This window comes from Elephantulus edwardii, unplaced genomic scaffold (genome assembly GCF_000299155.1).
Source record: "Elephantulus edwardii isolate Elephantulus edwardi_28Jun2011 unplaced genomic scaffold, EleEdw1.0 scaffold00017, whole genome shotgun sequence".
NCBI lineage: Eukaryota > Metazoa > Chordata > Mammalia > Macroscelidea > Macroscelididae > Elephantulus > Elephantulus edwardii.
The window spans coordinates 12,969,446-12,983,126 of record NW_006399767.1 but is presented as its reverse complement, the minus strand read 5'-3'; positions in this window follow the sequence as shown (position 1 = coordinate 12,983,126).

Here is a 13,681-nt window from a genome sequence, read left to right as displayed (position 1 = left end):
CGTCCCTCCTGGCAACATGTCCAAAGTATGTCAGACGAAGCCCCAGAATCCTTGCCTCCAAGGAGCAGCTTGGTTTAATCCTCTCCAAGATGGATTACCAGAAATATAAATTGGGTTTAGAAGAGGCCATAGCACAGGGATATCATTGCTGATATCAGATGGATCTTGGCAGAAAGCAGTGAGGACCAGGAAGATGTCTATTTGTGTTTTATAATTATGTAGAGGCATTGAATCGTGGATCACAACAAATTGTGGCTAACGTTGAGAAGAATGGGAATCCCAGAACACTTAATTGTGCTCATGTGAAACCTGTACCTAGACCGAGAAGTCTGAACAGAACAAAAGAGCACTGCACGGTTCAAAATCAAGAAAGGCATGTTTCAGGGATGTATCCTTACTCCATATCTTTTCTGTCTATATGATGAACAGATCATTCAGGAGGCTGGACTTTCAGGAAGAAGAATGTGGCATCAGGATTAGAGGACGATTCACCAACAGCCTGTGTTTATGCAAATAACACTGACTTGCTCACTGAAACTGAGGACTTGAAGTGTTTGCTTTGAATAAACACTTGTTTATTAGTGTTGTTATTTTTTTAAATTTTATAATATGTGTCAGATAATCCTAACATTTATAGCCCTTACCATAATTTTTGTTTGTTTTCTTGTCTGATCATGTCTGGCTTTGTGGCAGGGGCGGGGGGGGGGTGGATCGTGCAGAAAGAGGAGTTTATGCTCTGGTTGTTGTAGTTCCAAAACTGTTTGCAGAAATTTTTAAGCCCAGGATGCTATTTTCCAGAGAAGATTTACAGGAGGCACGAGTAACACTGTGTCACCTTAATCCAATTTCAGGAATTGAGTCAAAACTGAACTCAAGCCTCTGTAAGAGAGCCTGGACTTTCAGCTCCTCCTTGCTCCACTTAGAATTTTTTTCAACACATATAAAAAAAAAAACAACAACAAGAGAATTTACGAACATTCCTCTTGGTAGGTTGGGGTTGGTTTTGGTTTTGGTTTGTTTTGTTTTTTCTCAAATTCCCAGGAGACCCCTAAAAGCCCTCATCAGCCAGCCTATCAGTCTCTCAGCCATTTCTTCTCTTTCCAAAAGATAAGGATTCTTGAAGCTGTCTTGCCTCTCTGGTCTCTGCCTTCTTCTGACCATAACCCAGTAATTCTCCACTAACTTTTTGCATTATGAGTTCTGCAGTGTTAAATTAAAAATGGGGTTTTTCTAAGATTAAATCCCTGTGTACATCAAACAGAGTGAAAAGAAAACCTACTGACTGGGATGAAAAAAATTTGGCAATACCATTTCAGACAAGGGTCTCATATCAAAAGTTTACAGAGTCCTACAGAGCTCCTACAAAAAAAGGACTGAAAAGACAAACTATGGCCAAAAGATAAGGAAACAATTTTCACAGAGGAAAATATTCAGATGGCCAACAGAAGCATGAAGAAATGCTCAAAATCACTGGCAATAGAGAGATGCAAATCAAAACCACAATGAGATAACATCTCACCCCAGTAGCAGTGGCAAAGTTTAACAGGACAGCAAGTAAAAAATGTTGGAGAGGATGTGGCAAGATAGGAATTCTTATACACTGTTGGTAGGATTGTAAAATGGTAAAACCACTCTGGAAAGCAGTTTGGTATTTCTTCAAAAAGCTGAACATAGAAATTCCATATGACCCAACTATTCCACTGCTTGGAATATAATCCAAATGAATGAGAGCTGAGGCTCAAATGGAGACTTATCTACCTATGGTCCTAGTAGCATTATTCACCATCACAAGAACATGGAAACAACCTAAATGTCCAACCACAATCAAATAGATTGAGAAATTATGATACATTCACACGATGGAATACTAGGCAGCAAGCAGGAGCAATGTTTTTGTAAATTACTACCTAACTTGGGAGGGACTGGAGAGCATTATGCTATGTGAACTAACTCAGTCCCATAAGGACAAATACAGTATGAGACCATAATTGTAGAATGAGTATGAGGATCCAAGCAAGGGAGGGGGGAGCAAGGGAGGAAGGTGGATGGGGAGGGGAGTGGTTAATAATAGGGTTACACAATTTGATGGATGCAGGGAGGGGTGGGTAAAGGAAATGGGAAAGATCTGGTGTAAAAAACAATGTATACAAATTTTGTAAGTAAACCAGTATAAAAGAAAGATTTTATTCTAAATTTTAAAAAAATAATAAATGTTGGCTTTTCTAGCCATTACATTAGCTCCCTCTGGTCCCCAGCTACCTTAACTCCAGACCATGGTCTTGCAAATCATCAACAGCTGTGGGATTAGGATAAGAGAGAAAGAGAGCCAGAGAATGCTTCCACACTGAGAAACAAGACTTGAGGTAGACTGGAGCAAGACATGGTGAAAGCAGGACCCTGGTAGTGAGACTATGGTAATGGTGGTTGAGAGATTGTGGCAGAAACTGTGGCAAAGCGTAACCAGAAGAGCCCTGAGACAAAGGCCACAGTTAAAGGTTCTGCTGTTCTTGCCAGATGATGGAAGGAAAAGCTGACCACTGAACTGAAACCGGAGCCTAGACCAATTGAGGAATTGTGGCTTGGGACTGCTAGGCTAAAACCTAGACTTGCATTGTGTGATATTCTTTGCCCCCTCCATTCTCCAACATATTTCCCTAGTAGACCCCATTCTCATTATCACAACTGTGAGTAAAGTCTGTCAGTCAACAATGAATGCTGAACCCAGTGATTGGTGGAAAGAGGTGCAGGAACATGGTAGGGGCAGGAGTGGCAAGTCTGACCTAGCAGCTTTTTGTTTACTCACGTAGATATTCCTGATGGGGAGAGTTCACTTTATGAAGTGAAGTCAAGGTAGAAGTCAGGCTTGGCCACTGCCACCCTTACGTTTCATCTGCTCCTTTCACAACCACTCAGGTACTTCCAGCAGTTTGTTGCTGTGGCTATGTTTTGTTTTAATATTCAACCTTTCTTGCTATCCTCAGCAGATGAGCTAGCAAGTTTGCTATTACTAGAAACAAATACAGTAGTATACAAAAAGTCTGAGACACTTGTAAAAGTATCAAAAAGTGTTTTAATAAGATAACAGTTTATATAACACAAGCTAACATCTCTGCCATAACAGAGATTTCTTTTTCATTATTAAAAATAAAAAGACCCAAGATTTATGTAACTTAACAGCAAAGAGGATTTATCAAGATAATATACTTAAAAATAACAAAGTAAAATGATGATCTGGTTTAATGTTTTGAAAATAAAATTAGATTCTGGAGTTAAAAGAGCCACCACCCAGGAGATTGATTAATCTGATGAGTAGTATGGGGATTTACAGGAAGAGAAAAGTCAAGAACATAAACTGAGGTGATGGGGAGGGTTAGAGTAGGTAGAACTGGGAAGAAAATATTCATTTTAGCACTGGACAGACCTATTTTAATATGCAAGAGACAGCCTCTTGAGGGTGTAGGAGGCTGTTAGTAACCAGAAGAGGGGTTCTAGTTAAGCAAGGTGATGGTCCCAGAGCCATTGACTTAGAAGGGTCCCATGAATAAGCTTGAATTGTAATTATTGCTATGATGGACTACTGAGTGGGAACTGATTCATAGATAAGTCTCCAGTGGTTTTCAGAGGCTGTAAATTACATAGATTACTCATCTTTTCTCCTGTGGAGCAACTGGTAGATTCAAAGTGCATGGCTTTGTGTTGGCAGCATAATTCTTTGCCATTGTCACCGGAGCTCCCTTGAACTGGAATGAAATTGCCCAACTAAAGAGTGTGAAGAAAGGGGAAGATGCCTTCAGAGCACTGACCTATGCGCGGGAGGGGGCAGAGTACTTGAAGTTGATGAAGAAGGTGGATAGAGCCCCAAATAGCAGGAAAGAAGGCTGAACCTACCAGGCCAAAGATCTTATAAAGAAAAGCTCACAAAGCCTCAATGACTCTTGACCAAATTTCTTCCAGAAGGTGAGGGTGAGATGTGAGACAGATACTTCTGGCTTTTAGAGAGGCATTTCAGTAGAGTACTGAGCATCTGAAAGCTATTGAAAGGGTTAAGGAACAAGTGGGAGGCCAGGAAGTAGAGGCAGTGAGTGGAGACTTCTTTTTTAGAATGTGTGGGGCTGTGAAGGAAGGAGTTAGAATAGTGATTAAGGGGATGACCAGTAGGACCAACTAGAGGAAGTTTGTGGGCAGAGAAGGAAAGATTCGGAGCAGAGAATGGGTCTCCAGAATCTCTGGGGATCAGGAAGAACTGGGGGAGTCATAGAATCAAACTCCACTAACTCTTATTAATCCCAGTTTTCAGATGAAGGACTTGGGATCAGAGAAGTTGACTTGTCCAAGTGGCTGCTAGAGCATGATGAGACCGGGATGGAACCCCAGCTGCAGCAAGTCACAAGGCCTAGGCCCTCAGCCTCCACCACCATCACCACCACGGCTTCCGTGACTGTGGTCACCCACGTCACATCTACCACGTCACCGTCATCACACTCACCACAGCCTCCACCACTATGACCACTGTCACTGTCCACTCCACTACAATAATTAAGCTCACCAATATGAGATTTCCTGGACTAGATCAATGCCATTTCTATCTGGAGGGGTCTCTTATTCTGAGATCATGGAAACAACAAAATAGGCGAACATCAAAAAGGCCCTTGGTCATTTGGCTGTTCCGGGCCACACAGGTCCCAAAGTCAGATGAGTGCATTCCTGCCTTCCTCCTGGGGGAGGGGGCACGCTGGAAACTGGTTTTTCCATTTGCTTGTCTTTTCCCATGGCAAGTCCCATGCTCCCCCACCACCCATTCTCACCCCACCCCAAATCCTCCATTCATTGTCTCTGAGCTGGGAAAATCAAACAGCTTTTTTTTTTTCCAAGGAAAATCCTTAGGGAAGGGAGTGTGTGCAGAGGGATTAGGAGCTGGGTTGAGGCCCAGTAATTCTTGGTCCTCCTCCGAGGCTCTTGGTTTCCTGCAGAGACATGCTCCCCACTTACCAAGGGCCCCCACTCCTCTCCCCAACACCACCACCCCTTCTTTTGGTACCAACAGGGGATAGGAAGCACAGAGGTGCAGCCCAGCCCCACCACACATGTCCCCTTGGGCCCCAGACCCTCCTCAGCCCTGCCCTTAATCATCTCTGCAGCCCCCTGGGCCTCAACCCAACCAGAGAGTTCTGGGATGTAAAGTGAGACTAAGCAGGGAGGAGACAGGCCTGGGGATGCTCGCAGAAAGTTTCCGTGCTGAGCAGCTTGTTCTGAGCTACCCTGCCAATTCCCCCTCCTCATTAATCCTAGGATTACAGTAAATGGAGTCCCGGAATACAGGAACCAGAGTCTGGGAATGGACGCAGGGTAGTGAAGGCACCAGGCAGGCCCGCAGTGAAATCCCCACTCAGGCCTCCACACACACCAGCTGTGCGGTCTGGGCCGCACATTGACCTCCTGAGCTCTGTCTCCTCATACATCAAGTGAGGATAAGCAAAGCTGACCACGACTGGAAAGAATGAGTGTAAAGGACCGAGAAGAAGTGGTGACCAGTAAGTGGTGGCCAGTGTACCACTACAGTGTTGTTAAGTGCAGGGGGGAGAGGGGTGGCATGTAGGCGCCTACTGCATTCTCCCTTAGACACCAAACTGCCCTTGAAGATGGTGATTCAGTGAGAGAGCGTTGGATGAGGCTGATTAAGGTGGACCCTGAATTATAGTGAATTACTCATAATGGCCCTTTTAACCATGGTCTTTATAATTCACCAAAACGATAAGATTTAAATAAACATATATTCCTGCCCCTAAGTAGAACACTGGGTGCACTTCTTCCAAGACAGATTTGTTTGTTCTTTGGACAATCCATAGCATATTCAATATTCTTCACCAACACAATCCAAAGGCATCGGTTCCTCTTTGCTCTTCCTCATTTGTTGTCCAACTTTCACATGCTTTGAATCAAGTGCACCTTAGTCTTTAAACTCCTTAGCACTTCAGAAAGATCCCTGATAGCAGGTTTGCCTAATAAATGCAATATATCTTTTTGATTTCTTAACTGCTGCTACCGTAGGACAGTGGATTTAGGTAAAATGAAATCTTTAAAAACTTCAATCTTTCTTCATCTGTCATAATACTCCCGATTGGTCTATTGTGAGAATTTGATGGTTTGGTGTTTTGTTTTCTTAATGTTGGTGTGTGATTCATACTGATGGCTATTGTCTTTGATCTTCTGCAGCAAATGCTTCAAGTTCCCTTCACATTGAGCAAAGTTGTCTAATATGCATTTCATAGGTTGTTGATGAGTCTTCTTCCAATTCTGATACCACATTCTTCTTCATATAAACCTGCTGCTCAATTATTCACTCAGCATACATAGGTATAGTGAACGAATACAACCCTGGCACATACTTTTCCTCATTGCAAAACATACAGTATCTGCTTCTTCTATTCAAACAGCTACCTCTTGTTTTATGTACAGGTTCTTCCTATGTACAATTGAATGTTTTGGAATTCTCCATTTTCTCTATGTTATACATAATATATGATGATCCACACAGTTAATGCCTTTGCATAGCCAAGAAAACACAAGTAAATATCTTTCTGGTATTCCCTACTTTCAGCCAAGTTCCATTCTACATCAACAAAGTATGTGAGATGAATCTTTGTGATCTTTGCTTTCAAGGAACACGCTAACACATCAACAAAGAAAAGAACAAGAAAATCCTTATTCATTGTCCAGCTTTCATATACATAGAAAATTATTTCAACAAACATGGTCTAAGTTGAGTGCACTTTTTAAGGTGGGTTTTTTTCCTCTTTTTTTTTTAAAAAAACAAAAGGTTTTATTTGAGCGTGAAGGTTCACAAGCCATGTTGGTTTTACATGTAATCATTCATAGACATTTTGTTTTATAGTATTAAGTGCTATCAATTAACTTAATTAATACCTAATCAATCCCTTATTTTATATTGCCTTTTCTTTGCTCCAATTTATCTTTTTTTTTTAATGTTGCAGTTGTTATGTGCCATTGCATCAACTATGACTCATATTGACCCCATGAACAATGACTCTGAACTTTGCCCGATCCTGAGCCAACTTCTCATCTGGAGTCTTCCTTTCTTGGGCTGAGCCTCCACCCTTCCAAGCATGATGTCCTTCTCTAAAAACTGTTCCCTCCTGACAACACGCCCAACGCATATGAGACAGAGCTTCAAAATCCTTGCCTCCAAGGAGCAATTTGGTTCCACTCTCTCCAGGACAGATCTTTTTTTTTCTTTTGGAAGTCCATGGTATGTTCAATACCCTTCTCCAGCACCACAATTCAAAAGCACTGATTCTTCTTCTGTCAGTCTTATTCATATTCCAGCTCTCAGATGCATAGCAAACAACTGAGAAGACTATGATCTGGATCAGGCATACTTTAGTCTCTAGATGTACAACATTGCTTTTTAACACTCTGGAGATGTCTTGGACAGCAGATTTTCCCAGTGCAATCAAATTGATTACAAATGTGCAAAAATTGTTGGAGAAATTAAGTATCAGCTGCAAAATGTAGGCCAGGGTGCTGACTGTGTAACAGACCATCAGCTACACATGTGCAAATTCAAATTCAAGCTAAATTTTTTAAAAATCCGCAAGAACCAAAATATGACCTTGAGTCTATCCCACTTGAATTTCAAAACCATTTCAAGAATAGGTTTGAGGTATTGAACACTAAGGAACAGATAAGCAGACCAGATAAGTTGTGGGATGATATCAAGGATATCATCCTTGAAGAAAGCAAAATGTCATAACAAAGACAGAGTAGGGAGAAAAGGATGTCAGAAGAGACTCTGAATATTGTGTTAGAACTCTGAGAAGCCAAAACAAAAGGAAAAAATCAGGAAGTTGTCTAGTTGTGGGTTATGTTGTTGTTAGGTTAGGTGTCACACTACAGCCCATTGTGGCAGTCACTGTTTTGGGAGGTTGTTCTTTTTTTAGGGGTATCTACCGGTTTCTTTGCTGGAGAGGAATGAGCAATCTCCTTGTGTGTGATTAACTGCCCCTGAAAACCCTCTGGGGAGTCAGCTAAGGGTCGGTTCTGACTCAGCAGTACACAACAACAACAACATGCAAACAAAATGCTTGTGGCCAAATATAAATAAAGTTCCTGGAACTCTTGTGGGCATGAGATCATACAAATAAAATTTGGAACACTCATGAAGGTGGTGGTCAATTTAGCCATCTCACTAGCTCCAGTTGCTTAGTCATAAGGAGTTGAACTGCCAAACCAAAAGTACAAAGTTCAAATCCATCAGCTGCTCTATGGAAGAAAGATGGCCAGTCTCCTCCTGTGTGATTCACAAGCTCTGAAAAGCCCCTGGAGGGTCAATGGTACACAACCACAATAACAACAGCTAAAGGAAACAAGAAAAGACAGAAGATATAGCATTGAATAGAGCTAGAAATGGCAGTGACAGGAACACAGGATGGCAGAAACCAGGAGCCTCGCAAGAGATGACTGTAGGAGCTTGCTGACCCACAGGCTGAGAGTCATAAAGCTTGCCCAAGAAGATCTGAGCAGCAGAGGATGAGAAGTTTTCCTGATGAACTGTATCCTGAGTTGTTCCTGATACGGCTGAGTCGATTCTGCTCCCAAGTTATATACCCTCTTACTTTCCTAGTAAACCCAGACAGACTGTGAGTTCTGGGAGATGTTGCAGCAAATTCTAGAAGCCAAAGATCAGAGGGAGAGGACTGAGGAAGGGAGCGGAGTTGATGTTAGAGGTGATGAGTCGGTATAGTAGTTTGGAATAGATGGACATTTGGGACATCTTTAAATTCTACTTTTTAGGAATCAGCTTCATCATGATTCTTATAAAAGAAGTTAATGACTTAGACCCTAATGTACTATGTGTGAGTTGAATAATAATAACTCATTCTCTCTGATCACAATTTCCAAGTAGATCCAACACCAATGTGTGTCATAGGTCTGCTTCAAAGACTGGGAGAAATTTAACAAGGAGGCTTGTACCACAACATCTGATGGTGTTTGCCTCTTCTCCCTGTTTGCTTTTGAGCCCAGTGTATCCAGGCCCTGGGTCCCATCTGACTTGCTTGGGACTGATCTTTGCCACGCCTCCTTCTCTTCCATCATTATTTTATCTTCCACCTTCTATGTGCTCAAGAGCCTCCCATGGCTCCCGATGAGTAACCATGTCCAAACCAGCCCTCTCAGCCTGTCACTGAAGGCCTCCCTTGGCCACTCATCTCTCTTGTCTCACACTGATACCCTTGTCCCCAGCTCTGACTTGGCCCTGGCTGACCCCTTGCTCCTTCACTCCACCCATCCCGCCTCCCTAGCCATAGACTTCCAAGCTGGGGCTCGGGACATCCATCTTTAAACTCCAAGGGAAATAGCAAGTCAAAGACAAACTGAATCTCAAGTAGCAGCCTAGAGAAGGCCTATCAATAAAGCGCCATAACACAGTTACCAGTCAGACCAGCTTTGGGGAGGAAGCAGGTAATTGAATCTCCCTCCGAGTCCCATCTGTCTCCATTGCCCCTGCTGCACCCAGGTGGCCCAAGAAGCAGGGTGCAGGCAGTGGGGAGCATGCCATAATACAGTTACAGTTCCATGAAAAGGAACACGGGTCCTTTGGGGACAAAGTTTTCAGGATGATGAGGAGAGGATAAGGCCAGTTTCAGAAGGGAACAAATTTAAGACGAAATCTTCTCAAAATGTATGGAAAAGAGCTTGTGTCTTCAACATTTCTGTTCCTTCAACAATTTATGCTCTGTTCCATGGATTCTTATTCATGTTTTCTCCCTCTTGAGTTGTTGTCATGGTTACTTTATGGGACAGTCCCTAATACATGAGGGGTGCTCATAAGCATTAACTGACACATCACAGGGCAGCGTGTCAGCCAGTGCACAGGCTCCCCGCCAAGGCCCAACAGGACGATGCTCTGGCTAGTAGTCTAAACACTCACCCTGTAAACAAGTGTCCTTTTCTTTATCTATTTAGTGCCACATTTTTCTCATTTTTGTGCATTGGGCGGTGACGTCACTGTTTAAAATGGTCCCCAGGCAACAGTAAACAGAGGGAGGAAGTGGGAAGAGGGTTGTTATATTGTGGGGATTGCAATCAATGTCACCAGTCAAAATGTGTATGAATTGTTGAATGGAAACCCAATTTGTTCTGTAAACTTCCAAACAACTACAATTTTAAAAATTTTTTAAAAAAAGAAGAGGTTTCCAAGCATAGGGCTGAAGTGTTGGCCAGTGTTCCTAAGTATGTGAAGGGTGGGATGTTACGGAGAAAAATGCGTGTGTTAGATAAGCTTTGTTCAGAGATAAAGTACAACACTGCTGGACAGGAGCTCAGTGTAAATGAGTCAGTAACATGGTGCACATAGAGAAAGGAAAAAGAAATACAGGGTCAGCAAAGGAAAAAAGACCCTCATCGAGACGGACAGACACAGTGACTGCAGTAATGTGTTCTCTTTCCATACATGTTCAATTTGTATGCTAAGAAAGTAATCCAAAAAACTGGAGTCTCTAAAGAAAAAATGTGGCATCAGGATTACAGGAAGACTCATCAACAACCTAGGTTACCTAGATGACACAATCTTGCTTGTTTAAAGTGCTGAGCACTAGAAGCCCTTGCTACAGAACATCAAAGAATATACCTTTCAATATGGATTACATCTCAACATGACAAAAACCAAAATTCTCACCACTGGACCAACAGGCAACATTATGATGCTGTTGTTGTTGTTGTTTTGTTGTTGTTAAGTGCCATCGTAAGCAACTTATAGCGACCCTATGAACAAAAGTTCTCAACACTTGTGTGACTTTCATCCTTTCTCCAGGTTCATAGGGTTTCTGGAGGGAAACTATTATGAAAGTAATAGGATGCCACTCCTGCTTCCAAGCTTGTTTTACTTGGGGAGCTCCCCCAAACACTGTCCGCCATGGGTAATGACACATCAGTGTCACAGTGTTCAGCTGGAGAAAATATTTAAAACATCAATGATTTCACCTTATTTGAATCCACAATCACCATCAGTAAGGAGATCAGGAAACATAATCCATTGGGAAAGTTTGCAATCAGGGATCTCTCCAAATAATTGAGGACCACTGACATCAGTTTGAAGACTATGGTGCATCTGATTTAGGCCTGGGTCTTTTCATCCATGTGTTAGGCATCTGAAAACTAGACAATGAATAAGGATGGCAGTGAGGAAGAAGAATTGATGGCTTTGAGTTGTGGTGTTGGAGTTGAGTATTCAGTATCCCATGGTCTGCCAAAATAACAAACAGATGGAGAAGGTGCAGCCAAAGTGTTCCTTGCAGACAAAGATAATGAGCATGTTGCTAGGCTATTCCTTGGAGAAGGACATCATACTTTGAAAGGCGTAGGGTCAGCAAAAGAAAGGAAGACACTCAACTGGATGGACTGACTCAGTGACTGCAGCACTGGGCTCAGGTATGTTAGAAATGATGAGGGTTGTACAGGAGAGGACAAGGTTCAGATCTATTGTTCATAGGGTCACTGTAAGTCATATTTGAAGACACCTAATAACAACAATTGCACTTTATTCTGTCTGAACAACTGCTTCTGAGTCCATATAAAGATTCAACATGAATACAATTACGTGTTCTTCTAGAATGGAAATTCCCGTTCTTCTACATAGTATCCATCATTAATTATGATCTACACAATTGAATGTGTTTGTACAGTTAATAAAACTCAAGTATACATCTTTCTCGCATTCTCTGCTTTCCATCTGACATCAGCAATGATGTCCCTAGTTCCATGGCCTCTTCTAAATACAGTTTTAATGTCTCACCGTTCCCTGTTGATGAACTGCTGCACTCATTTTTGAATGCCTGAATAATCATCAAGATTTCATTTGTGTGTTAATAATGATGTTCTGTAATTTCCACATTCTATTGGATCACCATTTTTTTTTGAGAGGGGGCACAAATATGGATCTCTTCTACTTAATTGACCTGGTAGCTGTCTTCCACATTCCTTGGCATAGACTAGTGCGTACCTCCAGGTTTGTATTTGTTTATTGAAACACCACAGTTGGTATTCAGTAAGTTCCTGAAATTTGGGGGGTTTTAAACAATACCTTCAGTACAGCCTGAACTTCTTCCTTCAGAATCATTAAATAATCGATCATACATGCTGCCACCATCAACAGATGGACAGACACAGCGACTCAATGGGCTCAAGTGTGTCAGAGACAGGGAGGACGGCACAGGATGGGACAGGCTTCAGGCCTGTTTATAGCGTCGCTTTGAGTTGCAGTCAAAACAGTTAAACTATGACTCATAGTCACCCTATAAACAGATCAGAACTTCGCCCTAGCCTGTGCCATCCTCACCATCTCTGATATGCTCAAGCCCATTGTCACAGTCACCATATCAAGGCATTTTGGTGACAGTCTTCTCTCTTTTTTCCTGACCGTTTCTGGAGCTCTGGTGGCTTAGTAGTAAGGAACTGTCCTGCCATCCCAAAGGTATGCGGTTTAAATCCACCAGCTGCTCCATAGGAGGAAAATGGTCAGACTCCTCTCCTGTGATTTGTTGTGTACTGCTGAGTCGGAACCAACCTACAGCTGACCCTACAGTGGGTTTTCAGAGGCAGTTAATCAAACAGGAGGAGATTACCCATCCTTCTCCTGTGGAGCTGCTGGCAGATTCGAACCACATAAATTCTTGAACTGAAACACAGTTTCTTGCCATGAGGCCACCAGTGCTCCCTACCCAGTGCATCCACAGGAGAAGGATGAGCAATCTCCTCACGTGCGATCTACTGCCTCTGAAAACTCACTGCTGTGGGTAAGAGGTGGTCAGCTATGGGTCCGTTCCGACTCCACAATACACAACACCTTTCCCAGCATGTCTTTTTCCCAAGGTCTGACCCCTCCTGAAAATATGCCTAAAGGATATGAGATGACGCGTCACCATCCTTGCCATTAAAGGATACCCTGTCTGCACTTCTGCCAAGGCAGACGTGTGGATTCTTCTGGCAACCCATGGAGTATTCAGTACTTCTCTCCAACGCCATAACTCAAAGGCATCTATTCTTACTCTCTCATCCTTATTAACTGTCCAACTTTCAGATTCATAGGAAGTAACTGAAAAGTTCATGGCTTGTGTCAGTCGCACCTTCTCTTTAAAACTGACATCTTAAATAAACTAGTAGAAAGTATATATATGTGTGTATATATATATATATAAAATCTTTGCTTTTCTATACTTTGGGGAGGCCCTTGACCTTGACAGCAGGTTTTTCCAATGCAACCATTTTTATTTTTGTTTATCTTTTGATTTCTTGACTATTGTTATCATAGGTGTTGGCTATGGGTCCAAGTAAAATGAAATTGTTGACAACTTCAATCTTTTATCGGTTTATCATGATGTAGCCTATTGATCCAGTTGTTGCTGTTGTGCGCCATCAAGTCAGAACTGACCCATAGATGACCTGCCAGTGGATTTTCAGAGGAAGTTAATCACACAGAAGGAGACTGCCCATCCTTCTTCCGTGGAGCAGCTAGTGCATTTGAACCGTGTGCCTTCAGGATAGCAGCGCAGCTTCTTACCACTAGGCCACCAGAACTCCCTTTACTGGTCCAGTAGTGATGATTTTTGTTTTGTTGATATTGAGATGGAAAACATATTGAAGGCCTTTGATCTACTACAGCCAA